Source organism: Chiloscyllium plagiosum, unplaced genomic scaffold (genome assembly GCF_037043375.1).
Source record: "Chiloscyllium plagiosum isolate Xiang-an unplaced genomic scaffold, Cpla_swu_hap1 HiC_scaffold_1, whole genome shotgun sequence".
In the NCBI taxonomy this organism is placed as follows: Eukaryota; Metazoa; Chordata; class Chondrichthyes; order Orectolobiformes; family Hemiscylliidae; genus Chiloscyllium; species Chiloscyllium plagiosum.
Window position 1 is genome coordinate 124,996,264 of NW_028270139.1, and position 18,564 is coordinate 125,014,827.

The 18,564-nt window shown below is 40.0% G+C and overlaps 1 protein-coding gene across 5 annotated transcripts in view; it reads right to left on the minus strand.

Moving 5' to 3' along the window:
- wdr7 (WD repeat domain 7) overlaps positions 1 to 18,564 on the minus strand; it is a 686,509-nt gene that overhangs the window by 160,959 nt on the left and 506,986 nt on the right. The gene's annotated exons all lie outside the window — the stretch shown is intronic.

Here is an 18,564-nt window from a genome sequence, read left to right on the forward strand (position 1 = left end):
AAGGTTTAGAGGGATATGGGCCAAATGCTGGTAAATGGGACGAGGCCAGATTGGGATGTATGGTTGGTGCAGACTTGTTGGACCAAAGGATTTGCTTCAGTGCCGCAAGACTATATGACTCTATCTTAAAGCTAGCACCTAAAAATATTAAAGATCTTAAACCTGCTATTTATGATCAGTATTTTCTGCTATTTCAAATTCACAATTTCTTTTATTTTAGTTTGGACTGAAAATATTATAGGAATACATTAAAGAATTGGTCATAAGTTGTAAAAACTGACTGAGATTTTAATTGAAGGTTAGAGGTGAATATGCAAATTTTTAGCACAGTAGCATAATTTAGACTTTAAAGAGATATTCAAGCCAACAATAATTCAAAGGCAGATTGCAATTAAAACTCTTTTATAAGGACTATCGGAAGGATGCTGTGTAACTTGAAAGAGTTCAGAAAAGATTTACAAGGATGTTGCCTGGTTTGGCGGATTTGAGGTATACAGAGAGGCTGAATGGGCTGAGGCTATTTTTCCTGGAGTGTCAGAGGCTGAGGGGTGACCTTATAGAGGTTTACAAAATCTGGATAAGGTAAATAGACAGTCTTTTCGCTGGGGCGGGGGAGTCCAGAACTAGAGGGCATTGTTTTAGGGTGAGAGGGGAAAGATATAAAAGGGATCTAAGGGCAACTTTTTCACGCAAAAGGTGGTGAATGAATGAAATGAGCTGCCAGAGGAAGTGGTGGAGGTTGGTACAATTGCAACATTTAAAAGGCATCTGGATGTGTATATGAATAGGAAGGAATTAGAGGGGTATGGGCCAAGTGCTGGCAAATGGGACTAGATTAGGTTGGGATATCTGGTCAGCATGGATGAGTTGGACCCAAGTGTCTATTTCTGTTCTGTACATCTCTATGACCTAACACGTAGGAGCAGGAGTAGACAATTCAACACTTTTGGCTTGCGCTGCCATTCAATACGAACATGGCTGATCTCATCTTGGTTTCAATTCCACTTTCCTACCTGCTTTCCATAACCCTTCAACCTATTACTGATTAAACAGCTATCCACCTCCTCCTTAAATTTACTTAATACCTCTGCTCAGTAACCATCATACTCTGGGACAATGACTTCCATAGATTCATGACACTTTGAAAGAAATAATTCTTTGTCATCTCTGTTTTAAATCTGCTACTGCTTATCCTAAAACTATCACCTTTCTTTCTAGATTGCCCCATATGAAGAGATAATGACCTATTCAGTTCTACTTAAAGCATTATCTTGAATGAAATTGCAGAATAGAATCTACATGTACAGAATATTTAATGGTGGCACCACACAAGGGAAATGACCTGCTGTGTTTTCCACAATTACCTCCCACCTATCGCCATCCCACCTAACTTCCCTCTTTCCCTCTGCATTCCTGATGAAAGGCGAATGACTGAAACGTAAACTCTCCTGCTCCTTGGATGCTGCCTGACCTGCTGTGCTTTTCCAGTGCCACACCTTTTGACTCAAACAACTTAAAAATGCAAAGCAGTTCTGTTCTATTAGTCTCATCAGGATATATACAATGGCTCTAAAAGTATAACTAGCTGTATCAAAGCAATATAAAAGTACTATAAGTATATATTTTTCTAAATAACTTGCTGGCACAATATCGCTCAGTTGGCATTTCTAAAAATAAATTTAAAATAATATGATTAACAAATTACAATCTGTGAAATTCTACTTTGCATGTAATTATAGAATCCCTACAGTGTAGAAGCAGGCCATTCGGCCCATTGAGTTAATACTAACCCTCGGAAGAGCATCCCACCTCCACCACCTCACCCCCCAAACCTATCCTGTAATCCTGCATTTGCCATGGGCAATCCAGTTAATCTGCACATCTTTGGACTGCGACAGGAAACTAGAGCACCCAGACAAAACCCATACAGAGATGGAGAAAATGTGCAAACTCCAAGCAGAAAGTCATCTAAAGTAGCCATCACTGATCATACTTGACCATTTCAGTTTTTCTTCCAAATTTCTTTAAAAAGGTATCACAAAAGTCCAAGGATCTGAATTAATTCTTGATAACATTTTCAATCATTTTTATGGTCAGATAAAAAGCAAACAGGAATTATGTTCTGATAATGATTATGCAGACTGCTTTAAAGGTACTTGCTTTGGAAAGTTTGAAATGACCCAATTCATTCCCCCATTCTATTTAATTAAAACAATAAATGAGAAAATGTTGAAATGTAATCGCGGAGCAAAGAATGCTCACCATATTCAAAGTAATTTCTGATGACTCAATTATATTGGCTGTATACATTTTTAACTTAAACAACATGGTGCTAAAACGTTTAGGAACCAATTGTCTTGATGATCGCACTTTGTATTTCTGAAGTGGCTTCATTTTGGATTATATGCATATTGTTTATGTTTTAGCATGCTCAAACTATTTCAAAAATTAAATAGAGGATAAGAATTAAGAAAGCTGACATCATAAATCCAAGGATCAGGTTTCATGTGTTCAGTTGGAAGAGTCAGTCAAGACTGACCTGCTATAATTTGTCCTATTAATAAACAGTGTACAGAGCATTCAAGATGTCTCTGGAAAGCTGCATGTCCACCAGTTTGGTGGCATATGCTACAAACATTTTCAAAGCCTCTTGCAACCTCCCACCATCCTCTTTTTTTATGAAAGCAAAAAAGCATAAAATATTGCATAGCAGGGTTCTTCTTTGAACTTCGTAATAGGCAAAACACGAAAGCATGCTGCCTATTGTTGCAGTGTTCATCTGTCCAGTGGAAAAAAAACCCTCATTTTAAACACACAGCTAGTCATTCTGTACAAAAAAAATCTTTATTATTAAAGCATAACGACAGAAAGCATCTTTTAGACACAATATAGTTTTCCTTTATAAAGCCTTACAAAATCATCAAACAAGTCGGAATAAACTAATGAACCAAAAAAATAACATTGGTGGGGCACAACAATAACTGATCAATGATTGGACATTTACTAACCCCCAAAAATCAAATTTTCGGATGATTCGTACTTTTCCAGCGTCTGGAAGCTTATTTTGCCAATTTCAGTTATTCCTGCTTTTAACTAATACTTTAATAAGAGTGAAACATTTTTTTAAAATCTGTGATGGTTTCTGGGTCTAGACATACACACTAATGAACCAATCTTAAGGGTGACTTGATAGAGGTGTACAAGATGATTAGGGGTTTAGATAGGGTCGACAGTGAGAATCTTTTTCCACGTATGGAGTCAGCTATTACAAGGGGGCATAGCTTTAAATTAAGGGGGGGTAGGTATAGGACAGATGTTAGGGGTAGGTTCTTTACTCAGCGAGTTGTGAGTTCATGGAATGCCCTGCCAGTAGCAGTGGTGGACTCTCCCTCATTATGGGCATTTAAGCGGGCATTGGATAGGCATATGGAGGACAGTGGGCTAGTGTAGGTTAGGTGGGCTTGGATCGGCGCAACATCAAGGGCCGAAGGGCCTGTACTGCGCTGTATTCTTCTATGTTCTATGTTCTATGAAATGCTTTCACTGAAATTACCTGAACTCAAGATCCCATGACACAAGGCAAGATTGGAGACAAATGTATGTATCAGAGGGGCACAGGCATTTCAGGAGAAAGCTTTGCAGCCTAGATTTTCACTGAGTTGAATAAGATATGTAAAGAAAAACTGATGTAAAAACAAAGCAGACATTCATTCATAACTTTCCACTATGTTATAAAAACAGTCTTCTTTTTAATGCACAAGCCTTAGAGTGGGCCCTAAATCTGGAACTTTGTAAGTTAGTGACTAAAGCAGCCACAACACCAAACATTAATTGTGGAATATTTTCTTCAATGAGCAAGTTTGTTTTGATGGATGGGGTTAGGAAGCAAAGAGTAGGGGGGCAAAGAGGTTTAAGGGGTGAGGGCTAGAGCCCCTTACTTTTGCATTTACTTAATTCATTATATCCGAGAAGACGACTCAGAGAACTGAAGCGTGTCTTTTAAACAACAAGCCTCAACATAGTTAAAAATCACACAACACCAGGTTATAGTCCAACAAGTTTAGTTGGAAGCCCACTAGCTTTCGGAGCACTGCTCCTTCATCACACAATCACCTGATGAAGGAGCAGTGCTTCAAAAGCTAGTGTGCTTCCAATTAAACCTGTTGGACTATAACTTGGTGTTGTGTGATTTTTAACTTTGTACACCCAGTCCAACACCGGCATCTCCAAATCAAGCCTCAACATGCCATCAACTAGATTTGACCACCCAATGAAGATTCTGTCTTTGCAGACACTTTCGCCTGAGGCAAGCTGGCAAAACTGGGAATTTTCCCATTCCCATTATCTGCTTCAAGGAAGAAAATCCAGGCTTCAGTGGGTGTTTACACACTGAGTGGTCAGGAGCTGGCTGTCATAAAAGAGGGAATGATGACCATGTGTAGATCGGAGGAACTTAGGATAACAGACCTGAGCAGTAATACCCAGAGTAAATTGTTACCAACAAATGTGAACTGGCATATGGCACAGCACAGAAACAGACCCTTCAGTCCAACTTAACCACACTGACCAGATATCCTAAATTAATCTAGTCCCATTTGCCAACATTTGGCCCATGTCCATCTAAACCCTTCCTATTCATGTACCCATCCAGATGCCTTTTAAATGGTGCAATTGAGCCCACTTCCACCATTACCTCTGGTAGGTCATTCCATACACACACCATACTCTGGGTGAAAAGGTTACCCCTTAGGTCCGTTTTAAATCTTTCCCTCTCACTGTAAACATATGCCTTCTAGTTTTGGACTCCCCTAACCTGGGAAAAAGACTTTGACTATTCACCCTTCCATGCCCTTTATGATTTTATTAACGTTTATAAGGTCACTCTGCAGCCTCTGACACCAGGGAAAATAGCGCCAACCTATTCAGCCTCTCCATTAAGCTCAAACCCTTCAACCCTGGCAACATCCTTGTGAGTCTTTCCTGAAGCCTTTCAAGTTTCACAACATTTTTCCAATAGTAAGTGCAGTTGCATTAAAAAAAACTCAGCTCATGGAGGTGAGTTGGGTGGGGATGAAAGTTGATGGGAAAAATGAGATGAGCCATTCAGTTAGGCATGCATTAGTAATAGATGCTAAGTTAAAGATTGAGAGAAGGGGGAGAACAAAAGCTATGAGAAAGAAGATTGATCAAGATTGATAATGAACAAAGAGAACATGTAAAACATAAAAGGTCACAGGAGGAATACATGTTCAGTAGGAAACTCAACCCAACTAGTTGTAAGCAGGATGTTATTAATAAAAATTTAAAAAGTGGCAGAAGGATGCCAACTTCAGGAAGCATGGCATGGCCTATCTGGTTAAGAAAATAAGTAATCATCATATTTTGGATGATGCAGAATAGTGTTGGGATTTGGGAACTCAAGTTCATATGAATTTTAAAGCAGGATCTTAAGAGGCCATTAAACAAAGCTAATAGAATATTCAATGTTAAAGGAAGTAACAGACAATATGTAAGCCAAAATGTAATGGTATATTAGTATGAAAACTTAATAAGATCAGAGTTGGCACTCTGTACAGTTCAGGATTTCATACCATAGTAAAAGTGAGGCAAAAGAGAGGCAAATGAGATAGTACAAAGGTTATGTCTGGAATGAGAAGAGAGATATATGAAGAAATGTTTCATAGTTAGGACCAAATAGCCATTTGGTAGTACAGAACAGGAGTTGTTGAAAAAAAGGCACATTTACCAAAGATTTTTGACAGCTCACTGTTTGGCACACTTTTACACACTGGAAACTGCACATATTAATATATAGTGTCCTGTTCTTTGCAGAAGGAAAGAACACAAACACACATTATGCTTGTTTCAACTACAGCCCTTCTCTGGTTCATTTCTAAGGCAAATGCTTCAACTAATCAGAGTCAATCTACCTGCTTTAAATTTAAACAAAGCTGGTAGTTAACTGCCAGTCATCACCTAACTGACAAATTACCCTGATCATGCTTCTAGCAATCACAGTTCATGTTCTAACCAATCAGCACTCTTCTCATACAGCATTTTCTCTTTGCGTTGGTGCTTGTTGCAAATTATCCTGATGCATACAAGATGAAAAGCATCCCCAGAAGTGTATTATTTCTCAGCAACACAAGAGTAGCACCATCTTCTCCAGGTCAGTTGAGATTACATGGATCATTCGTTAGAACTGTTAAAATTATTAGCTGTTAAGTAGGTGAAGTTGAGAATAGCTTAAAACAAGGCACCTACAGGATCAAATATGATAGAGTTAAGATAGAGAATAGCACAAACAACTTATTTTAAAGCAATGTTGAGGCTGTGGAGAACACACTAATGCTGTTCGTGAGTGAAGCAGAAATCACATTTAAGAACAGTTTCGAGGACTGTTTGAAGGATATAGCAATGGTAACAGACCAGTACCCTCATACCCTTGAAGGATAGATATCAAATCCCAATGATCTAGGTGTTTGTTCAATCTGATACCAGATTGAATGCATGAGTAGTGTTATGACAACGGAGGCATACAGCAAATTAAATCAGTCTCCTTATCCCTCTCTTTATAATACAGTAAAATTAAAATGTTCAATAACTCCTCAAAATTGACCCCAATGGTTCATATCTAGACTTGTTGATAAATCAGTACCAGAGTCTATGAATAACTAATACCATACATCAGGTTTATAGCATAAACAAGATAATTTAACAATTTATTTATAATACTGTAGCTTTAGCAGAGTAAAGTTGAACCACAACATAAACTAATGTCTATGATTAAACCAAATCTTTTTTGATTCTAGTACCAAACTTTCACAAAAAACAGACAGGCAAAAAGACACAATTATGGATTAAATTGGGTCAGCATGGTGGCTCAGTGGTTAGCACTGCTGCCTCACAGCGCCAGGGACCCAAGTTCGATTCCAGCCTTGGGTTACTGTGTGGAGTTTACACATTCTCCCTGTGTCTGTGAAGGTTTACTCCCATAATCCAAAGAGTGAGCAGTAGTGATAGGGGACTCTATAGTCAGGAACACAGATAGCATTTCTGTGGCCTCGAGCAAGATTCCAGGATGTTGTCTTGCCTCCCTAGTGCCAGGATCAGGCATGTCTCTAAGCATGCACATGATATTTTGGAGGGTGAGCAGCCAGAGCTTCTGGTCCACAGTGGTATTAACAACACAGGCTGGAAGGAGATGGGGTCCTGCAAAGGCAGTTAAGTAGGCAGTTAAAAAGCTGGACCTCTGGGGTTGTAGTCTCAAGAGTACTCCAGGTGCCACATGCTAGTAAGGTGAGAAATAGAAAAAATATACAGTTGAATGCATGGCTAAACAGCAGTGCGGTAGGGAGGAATTCAGATACCTGGATCATTGAGATCTCTTTCAGGGCAGGTGCAAAAAGGACACCTTGCACTTAAGTAGAATGGATGGCTTTGAGGTATGTAGAGAAGAGGTGTTGGAAATCCTGGAAAAGGTGAAAATAGATAAGTCCCCTGAGCCTGATGGCATTTATCCTAGGATTCTCTGGGAAGCAAGGGAGGAGATTGCAGAGCCATTGGCCTTGATTTTTATGTCCTCTTTGTCTACAGGAGTAGTGCCAGAAGACTGGAGGATAGCAAATGTGGTTCCCTTGTTCAAAAAGGGGAGTAGGGATAACCCTAGTAACTATAGGCCGGTGAGTCTCACTTCTGTTGTGGGCAAAGTCTTAGAGAGAATTGTAAGGGATAGGATTTATGCACATCTGGATAGGAATAATGTGATCAAGGATAGTCAGCATGGTTTTGTGAAGGGCAGGTCGTGCCTCACAAACCTTATTGAATTCTTTGAAAAGGTGACGAAGGAGGTTGATGAGGGAAAAGCGGTAGATGTGGTATATATGGATTTTAGTAAGGCGTTTGATAAGGTTCCCCATGGTAGGCTACTGCAGAAAATACGGAGATATGGCATTGAGGGTGAGTTGGAGGTTTGGATTAGGAATTGGCTGGATGGAAGAAGACAGAGGGTAGTAGTTGATGGCAAAGTTTCTTCATGGAGTGCCGTCACTAGCGGTGTTCCGCAAGGATCTGTTTTGGGACCATTGCTGTTTGTCATTTTTATAAATGACCTGGAAGAGGGGTTAGAAGGTTGGGTGAGCAAGTTTGCGGATGATACGAAAGTCGGAGGAGTTGTTGACAGCGAGGAAGGATGTGGCAGGTTACAGCAGGATATAGAGAAGCTGCAGAGCTGGGCAGAAAGGTGGCAAATGGAATTCAATGTAGCTAAATGTGAGGTGATTCACTTTGGGAAGAATAACAAAAAGATGGGGTACTGGGCTAATGGTCGGATACTTGGTAGTGTGGATGAGCAGAGGGATCTTGGTGTCCATGTACACAGATCTCTGAAAGTTGCCACCCAGGTAAATAGTGCGGTGAGGAAGGCATATGGCGTACTGGCTTTTATTGGTAGAGGAATTGAGTTCCGGAGTCCTGAGGTCATGATGCAGTTGTATAAGACTCTGGTGCGGCCGCATCTGGAATATTGTGTGCAGTTTTGGTCGCCATACTATAGGAAGGATGTGGAGGCACTGGAACGGGTGCAGAGGAGGTTTACCAGGATGTTGCCTGGTATGGAAGGAAGATCGTATGAGGAAAGACTGAGACACTTGGGGCTGTTTTCATTAGAGAAAAGAAGGTTTAGGGGTGACTTGATTGAGGTGTACAAGATGATTAGGGGGTTAGATAGGGTTGACAGTGTGAACCTTTACCCGCGTATGGAGTCGGGTATTACAAGGGGGCATAGCTTTAAATTAAGGGGGGGGTAGATATAGGACTGAAGTTAGGGGTAGGTTCTTCACTCAGCGAGTCGTAAGTTCATGGAATGCCCTGCCAGCAGCAGTGGTGGACTCTCCCTCTTTATGGGCATTTAAGCGGGCATTGGATAGGTATATGGAGGATAGTGGGTTAGTATAGGTTAGGTGGGCTTGGATCGGCGCAACATCGAGGGCCAAAGGGCCTGTACTGCGCTGTATTCTTCTATGTTCTATGTTCTATGTTAACTGGAGGGATGCGATTATACTTGCAGCGAGTTTTGCCACTTGGGAGAGTTTCAACTAGTGTGGCTGGGGAAGGGGTTGGTAGGAACTAGGGTGGTAGGTCCGCATGAGGTGTGTTTGCAGAGAAGAGAGAGACTAAATCAAATAAGTCTAGTCGGAAGAACAGGTGGGGCCAGTTCTATTTAATTTCCCCAATATTCACTGGGACATCCTTAGTACCAGCGACTTAGATGCAGCAGAATTTGTTTGGTGCATACAGGAGGGATTCACAGAATCCCTTCAGAATGAAAGCAGACCATTTGGCCCACTGAGTTCACACTGGCCCTCTGAACAGCATCCACCCAGTCTCCCCGTGTCAGCGTGAGTTTCCTCCGGGTGCTCCGGTTTCCTCCCACAGTCCAAAGATGTGCAGGGCAGGTGAATTGGCCATGCTAAATTGTCCATAGTATGTCAGGTACATTAGTCAGAGGGGAATGGGTCTGGGTGGGTTACTCTTCAGAGAGTCGGTGTGGACTTGTTGGGCTGAAGGGCCTGTTTCCACATTGTAGGGAATCTAATAACATCCCCTTGTCCTATTATTGTAACCCTACCTTTCCCATAGCTAATCCAGCTAGCCTGAACTCTCTGGACACTATAAGAAATTTAACATGGCCAATCCACCTAACTTACACATCTTTGGACTGAGAGATGAAACTGGAGCACCTGAAGGAAACCCATGTAGATTCTACGTAGATAGTGCAACGAGGGAAGGGGCCATATTGGACTTGTACTGGGGAATAAGCTTTACCAGGTGATCAAAGTGTCAACGTGGGAGCATTTTGGAATCAGTGATTATAATTCTGCAAGTTTTAAGATAGTTGTAGAAAAAGATAAGACTGTCATTCAGGTGAAAATGCTAAGTATAACAGGCTCGGGGGTAGCTGTTTTCAAGGTAAATCCAATGAGACATACGAGAGTCTTTTTGAAAGCCATTTGATGAGAGTTCAGGACCAGCATGTTCCTGTGAGGATGAAAAATAATGATTGCAAGATCCAGGAACTAAAGATGATGAGGGATGTTGTAAGTTTAGTTAAAAAGACGAAGGAAGCACTGTTATGAAGGTGTAGAAGTGCACTGTACCTTTAAGAGAGTGAAGGACTTGGCAAGCACACAGAGTGTTGGGGAATTTACAATGTAACATTTGGTTCAGAACAGATAGCACTGGCTGAGTTGCTACGAAATAAAAAAAAATTCGAATTTGGCCATTCAGTTTAAATTATAACCCCAAAAAATTCCAAACTCCAATCAAGTTTGAATTGAGTATATTGACAATCTTAAAAGCCAATGACACAATCCAATGCTTTTTTTTTGGGGGGGGGGGGGGGGGGGGGGGAAGGGGGGAGGTTTAAAAGACCAGGGAAAATTGAACAGTTAGGAGAAGAAGTGACAAGCTACCAGCATGCGGAGACTGCCTGAAAAATAACTCTCTTAAAGGTACCTTTATCAATCAGTAACCTGTGAAGCAGAATCCCCCCCAAAAAAAAGACAGGAACACAGAAGAACTGAAAACTGCCTGGTTTTGAGATAAGAAGTTTTGTTTTGTAAATCTTAATTGGGATTTTTTATCAGACCAGTATAGTGGAAGGGAAAGTAAAAGATAGGTTAGAGGAAGGAGTTGTAATTAGTTGATAGTTAATCATTCTCAGTTATACTTTAAGAAATAAAGTTGTTGATTTTTACTTTAAATAGTTCTTGGCCCCTCGAATTTTCACAGATTACTGCATGGGATAAATCTTTTCTGTGTTGCTGGTTTAATTTAAGCAGGAGGGTTTACTTCGTGTTGTAACAAGCATATATAAGGTTTAGGTTAAAAAAAATCTAGGCCCTCGAGGATTATAAAGGAAACAGAAAACAACTTAAAGAAATTAGGAAGGCTAGAAAGGACCAGGAAATGCCCTTAACAAGTAGGATTAAGGAGAATCCCATGCCAGTTTATATATTTACTAGGAGCAAGAGGGAAACTAGGGAAAGGGATGTCCACTTAAGGACAAAGGGGAGTATTTGTGCATGAAGCCATAGGAAGTGAACATGGTTCTCATTGAATACTTTTATTCAGCAAGGACAAAGACATGAATGATGGCAAGATTAGACAAGGGCTTGTTTTTACATTAAGACATGTTGATAGTAAGAAGGTAGTGGTGTTGGGTGTCAATAAGGTGGATAAATCCCCACGGCCTAATGGGATCTAACAGAGAATACTGAAGGAAGCAAGGGAGGAGATTACTGAGGCCTTGACAGAGGCTGTATCATATTTAGCTGCAGGCAAGGAGACTGGAGAATAGCCCATTTGATTCCTTTGTTCAAGAAGGAATATAGCAGAAAATCCAGGAAATTATACATCAGTGAGCTTTACCTCAGTGGTCGGGAAATTATTGGAGAAGATTTTAGGGAGAGGAGTTACTTGCATTTGGAAAATAATGGACTTTTTAGGGATAGTTAGCATGATTTTATGCAAGGGAGGTCTTGCCTCACAAATTTGATTGAGTTTTTTGACAAAGATGATTGATGAGGGTAAGGCAGTGGACATTGTCCACTAAAGCATTTGACAAGATCTCTCATGTTCAACTAGTCCAGAAGATCAAATCACATGGAATCCATGGTGTGTTGGCAAGTTGGATACAAAATTGGCTTGGCCATAAAAACAAGCTGTAGTTGTGGAGCGGTATTTTCTGACTGGAGGTCTGTCACCAGTGGCACTCCACAAGTATCAGTGCAGGGTAGTCTGTTGTTAGAGATATACAAATATATATAGACAAGTTGGATGAAATATTGATGGTCTGATCAGTAAGTCTGCAAAGGACATGAAGATTGAGTTGCTGATAGTGAGAAATGATATCAATGATACAACAAGATATAGATCAACTGGAAAGTTGGGCAGAGAAATGGCAGATAGTCTCGAATCTGGACAAAAGTAAGGTAATGCATTTTGGGTGTTACAGAGTCAAAGAGATATATAGCACGGAAACAGACCTTTTGGTCCAACTCGTCCATGTCAACCAATATCCTAAATTAATCTATTCCCATTTGCCAGCAGTTGGCCCATATCCCCTTCAACCCTTGCTATTCATTTACCCATCCAGATGCCTTTTAAATGTTGCAATTGTACCAGTCTCCACCACTTCTCTGGCAGCTCAATCCATACATGCACCACCATCTGTGTGAAAAAATTGCTCCTTAGATCCTTTTAAATATTCACTTCTGACCTGAAACCTATGCCCTCTAGTTTGGGGCTCTGCTACAATGAGAAAATGACCTTGGCCATTCACCCAATCCATGCCCCTCATGATTTTATAAGCATCCATAAGGTCATCCCTCAGCCTCCGGCACTCCATGGAAAATAGCCCCAGTCTATTCAGCCTCTGCTTATAGCTCAAACTCTCCAACCCTGGCAACATCCTTGCAAGTTTTTTTCTGAACCCTTTTAAGTTTCACAACATCCTTCCTATGGTAGGAAGACCAGAATTGCATGCAATATTTAAATACTGGCCTAACCAATGTCCTGTACAATTGCAACATGACTTCCAAACTCCTATACTTAATGCACTGACCAATAAAGTTTAAATGCAAGAGGAAATTATACAGTAAATGGTAGGATCCTTAGAAGTATTGATATACAGAGGAATCTTGGGGTGCAAGTCCACAACTCCCTGAATGTGGCAACATAAGTGTCATAGAGTCATAGAGCAGGGAAACAGACCCTTCAGCCCAACTCATCTGCGCCGACAAGGTTTCATACATTGAACTAGTCCCATTTGCCTGCCTTTCCCTATCCCCCTAAACCTTTCCTATCCACGTACTTGTCCAAATGTCTTTTAAATATTGTAACTGTTCACGCCTTATCACTTTTCTGGCAGTCTGTTCCATATATGCATTCTCCATTTATGCCTTCAAAGTATTAACCTGTTAGTGAATGCTATGTACACTTAGATAGACAGCCTTGAATTTGAACTTAGAGTCACAGAGATGTACAGCATGGAAACAGATCCTTCAGTCCAACCTGTTCATGCTGACCAAATATCCCAACCCAACCTAGTCCCACCTGCCAGCACCTGGTCATATCCCTCCAAACTCTTCCTATTCATGTACCTATTCAGATGCCTTTTAAATGTTGCAATTGTACCAGCCTCCATCACTTTCTCTGGCAGCCCATTTCACACATGTATCACTCACGGTGTGAAAAAATTGCCCCTTAGGTCCCTTTTATATCTTTCCCCTCTTACCCTAAACCTATGTCCTCTAGTACTGGACTCCCTCATCCCAGAGAAAATACCTTGTCTATTTACCCTATTCATGTCCCTCATGATTTTATAAACCTCTATAAAGGTCACCCCTCAGCCTCCGACGCTCCACGGAAAACAGCCCTAGCCTATTCAACCTCTCCCGATAGTTCAAATCCTCCAACCCTGGCAACATTCTTGTACATCTTTTCTGAACCCTTTCAAGTTTCACAACATCCTTCCAGTAGGAAGGAGGAGAATTTCATGCAATATTCCCAAAGTGGCCTACCCAATGTCCTGTACAGCCGCAACACGACCTCCCAATTCCTATACTCGGTACTCTGATCAATAAAGGAAAACATACCAACGCCTTCTTCAATATCTTATCTACTTGTGATTCTACATTCAAGGAGCTATGAACTTGCACTCCAAGGTGTCTCTGTTCAGCAACCTTACCATTAAGTGCATAAATCCTGCTAAGATTTGCTTTCCCAAAATGCAGCACCTTGCATTTACCTAAATTAAACTCCATCTGCCACTCCTCAGCCCATTGGCTCATCTGATCAAGATCCCATTGTAATCCAAACTTCTTAACATTATTTTCTATTCTGATCTTATTTGATGCTTGCCTTTGCTTTACCTTTCTTCTAATTTTGCTTATTAATTTTTGACTTCCTGTTACCTAGTATTGTTTTCCTCCAATGTGAGCCTCCTCTTAAATTCCCCAGCCCCTGCTAATCTAGCTTAAACCTTCTCCGACAGCAAATGTGGCTGCAAAGATTTTCATCCTGCAAAGATGCAACCTATCCATCTTGTACAGGTCCCACCTACCCCAGACCCAATTTCAATGCCTGAGAAACCGGATGCCCTCCCTCCTTCAATAATTTTTCAGCCACATCACTCAGTTCTTCAATTTCTATACTCATTCGCACATAAAACTGGGAGTAATCCTGAATTTATTGTTTTTAAGATCATCCATTTTAATCTGTTTCCTTGTTTCCTAAATTCTGCTTTCAGGATCAATCTATTGACACTGCTTGTTTATCAATTCTCACAATTTACCTGACTCTTTCTTAATGCCTGCTAGAAAGAGAAGTTGAGACAAATTTGAAAAAAAAGTGACCATGTTTTTTATCATTTGCTTTTAATTATCAAAGCGACAAGAAATTACGAGATCTTTCTAAAATGATCAAAATTAAAGCTTTTTGCATCGCTAAATCTGAAATAATCTCAAGCCCAATAAGATCAGTGACAAGTCCATTCAAAATCTGTTGTGTCCAATTATTACAATCTGCATTATTGACTGCTTGCATTCAATCTGTTATCGGTAAAGTATTTTTCTGTTGGCAGTGCTTGGTTTTCCAAGGCTTTATTAACAAAGCCCAGTACTGATAGTATGTGGGTCGGGATTAGTCCCTCCTGCAGCTGTGCCAGCTGGACTCTGTCATTTTCTAGGGACAAGCAGGACATGATTGGATCAGTACTAGCTGCTAGATTCAGACAATGGCAGCTGCAGCCCTGTTCTGGAAGCAGTAGATTGTTAAACTATTCTATTGAGCATATTGAAAGTGAGAAAGTGTAACTAAAAATATTCCAAAGTACTGCAACTCCAAGTATATTTTGATATGCCATTCTTCTGTCTCTGTCTAAATGACAAGGCAACAGCTTTGGCTCAGCTGGTAGCACTCTCATTTCGGAGTCAAAAGCTGGAGGGTTCAAGTTCAACTCCAGGGATTTGAATACACATCTTGGCTGACTCTCCAGTGCAGAATTAAAAGCATGCCAGTGAAACTGTCTATCAGATGCAATGCTCAGCATAGGTCCCATTTCTATCAGGGTTGGATGAGAACATTCTGTGCTAACTCTAATAATAACAAGGGATATTAGTCCAACAATTTGTGGGACATTATTGCACGTAGATTTCCTCCATTGAACGTACGTCATTGGCTGCGAAGAACCTTGATTTCTTCTGGGGCTGTGAATGCAACATGTAGATGCAACATTTTCCTTTCTTTTAAACCATTAGGTGTCGTCTAATTTTTACATTGTCCACCTCAGTCCAATAATGGCACCTCAACATCGTGGTTACCATCTTCTAAACTCCAGTAAGTAGACTGTGCTCATAAGATAATTCCCCCATTGCAGGGATCACACAGAGGGATAAATGCACTTACACACTCTGACATCAATACATTTACACATATGCACAGACATAACAGCATCTCCACACATACAGATGTAAATGTATCTACACACATGCACAGATTTAACTGCATCTTCTTTAAAATGATATGCGGCCTGGTGGATCTAGAGCTCAGGCAGCATTGCAGCACCTGAAAAGGTCGCAAGTTGGAGGAGAATCGGTTGCACGGAAGCTGGTCAGGTACAGCGCTGCACTAATGCAAACGATATTATGATGAGTCACACACCATTCAACAAGATTTTCGGTGCTAATAGCTCGGCAAAACAACACTAAATGGGCAACTTTAAATGCAGAGTACCTGTACACATGTGTGTATCGATACATATTCATGTAATCTACTGACATGAATAAATAATAACACAATAATTAAAAATGAAAATTCGACTGAAAAAAGGGAAAAAAAAAAATCAATGTCATCTTGGGGTGAGAGATCATGCAGCCAGTCATATCATGCTGCTCAGAGAACTAACATGTTTATCTTGTCTGATTCCACAAATTTATTACAATCAAAGAAAGAGGTGAAGGCACATAAAAATTCTTTACACAGAGGGTGGTTGGATTATGGTAGTGGAGGTAATAAATAATTTACAAAGTAATTAGATAGTCGCTTGAGGGAAAAAAACGAACATTTAAAGGTTGAAGGGACAGATGAAGTGAGATTAGACTAATTGGCTCATATGGAGAAACTCAACAGTGCAGACCAACTGGCCTGCTTCCGTGCTGTAACATTTTATGATTCTAAGTCAAAAGAAAAGCACAAAAAAATTCATTTGATTCTCATACACTATTTTCCTGTTACTATACAAGTACCCTAACTGGGTCGACAGCACTCCAAAGCTGAGTATTACAGGTTAATATCAACACTTCAGTCTTCAATACCTCAATCTGCTCTTGAAAATATCACCTCTGTTTATAATTGATACCAAAAGATATTACTCATTTAACTCACATTTATGGGCTTCATTTAAATATCAGTATTTATTTCAATTTGCTGTCAACGTGCATCAGATTCAATTAAGTCCTTAGCTTGTCTGGCTCATATCTAGGTCTAAATTCACAGTAATCTGGTTGACTCTTATCTGTCCTCTGAAATGGCCTTGTGGGTCTCTCAGTTTATTCAAGGTGGTGCTGCTCTTGGGAAATAAATGCTGCTTTTGCTTGTGGTGCCCACATCCCATGAATGAGTTTAAAAACATCCAGTTCTAATCAAGTGTTTCGATTCTTGGTATAGATTTCCCGGCACTGTATTATTGAGAATGCCACTGTATTATTGAGAATGCGACTGTATTATTGAGAATGCTACACTATCAAGTTTCATTTTATTTTTGATACTTCTTGCTTGTCTAGGAACAAACATCTTTCTTAACAATGGGACTACATAACTGAAATATCAAATTGTCTGTGCTTTCCACAGATTTTCTGTTTATATTTCAGATTTCCAACCACTGCATTGTTTTGTTTTCCCTTATATTTTGGCAGAGGGATATGCTTAGAAATCTAAATAGTGATGGTTAAAGTTTTAAGTCATTCCTGTGAAAGAAATGGATAAATAACAATCTACAGAGACTAGCTGGAGTAGCATTTGGCATTTGTGCTATTTTCTAGTTAATTTGAGATTGGGTTTCAATCTGGTCATCATAATGACAGCAACGTTTTGCCAGGTAACATTTAGGTCTCAAATTCCTTCGCTAAAGAACTATATAAACACAAACAGTTCTTCTGTAAAGTATGAATGAAAACAAAATTTTAAGTTAGAAATGTTCATCCAATTAAATTGGCTAATAACAAGAATGAGTCTTGCCATTTCCCTTGACATTGAACAATACATGGACCATATCATTTCAAGAAGACAGCTCACCACTATCTTCTCAAGGGCAACTAGGGATGGACAATGAATGCTGGCTAGCCAGTGACACCCCTGACTCATGAGAGAATAAAACGTACCACTGCTGACTATCCCAACTGCCAACTTTCTGGAACCACTGTTAACCAGAAACTTAACTGGACAACTACGTAAATATGTGCGTATAAGAGCAAATCAGACATAGATAATTAGCAGTAAGTAGTTCACTTCCTGATTCCCTTAAGCCTTTTCATCATCCACAATGAACAGAGTTATCGGTGTCAGGAAAACTCTCAACTTGTTTTTAGTCTGTGACTTCAGACTGCAGTACGTACCAACTGCAAGACACCCTGAAGACATTCCCTAAAACATTTTCTTTAGCTCTGTACAAATTTTTGACATCATACAGCACCTTTCGGGATTGGATGTCTCAAAGCAATTAGCTAATTAAGTACTTTCAAAGGTAGTTACTGCTGTAAAATATGAACTGTAAATACGCCTACAGGAAGCACTTTGAGGCAGCAACATCATAGAATCTGATGTTGATTGAGGGGTAGATACTTGTTAGAGGACTGGAGATAACTATCAAAGTGCAGACAGGGCCTCGGTTCAGTGGCGCATCTGAAAAATAATACCTCAAAGTGCAACACTCCCTCAATACTATAATGAAGCTTCAGCCTAGTTTTTTTTTTAGTTCCAATCTCTGGAGTGGTGCTTGAACACAAAATGTTCAACTTCTACACTCCTTCACCACCTGAATGCAGAAATTCATAAAACAGGCCCATCTCTATCTTCTCAAGTGCAATCATGAATAAGCAACAAATATTGGTCTTGGCAACAACACCCACTTGCCACGAGTGCATAAAGTTCGTGACTTTGAACATCCACATCAAACAGTTCTGCTCTAAGGATCCTTTCATGCTATCTTTCAACTGCTTTTTATTATCTGAGTTTCAACAAAGGTTTTTTTTTCCTTAGTACTAAGTGAACTTGTGTTTCATACCAGTTTCCTCCCTGGTACAATTTTACTGTACATTTTTGATGGAAATTAAACTTGTTTCTTCTCATAAGTCAACACGAGTCTATCACCAGATAAAAATGGTCCCACAGCATGACAGGCAGTTTTGAAGAAACATTGAATTTACATGTGTGTTGCTTGTACAAATCAATTGTATTCAAGGAGGTCAGCTGTTTAAAAAGCAAGATTAAAAAGCTAAAATGATA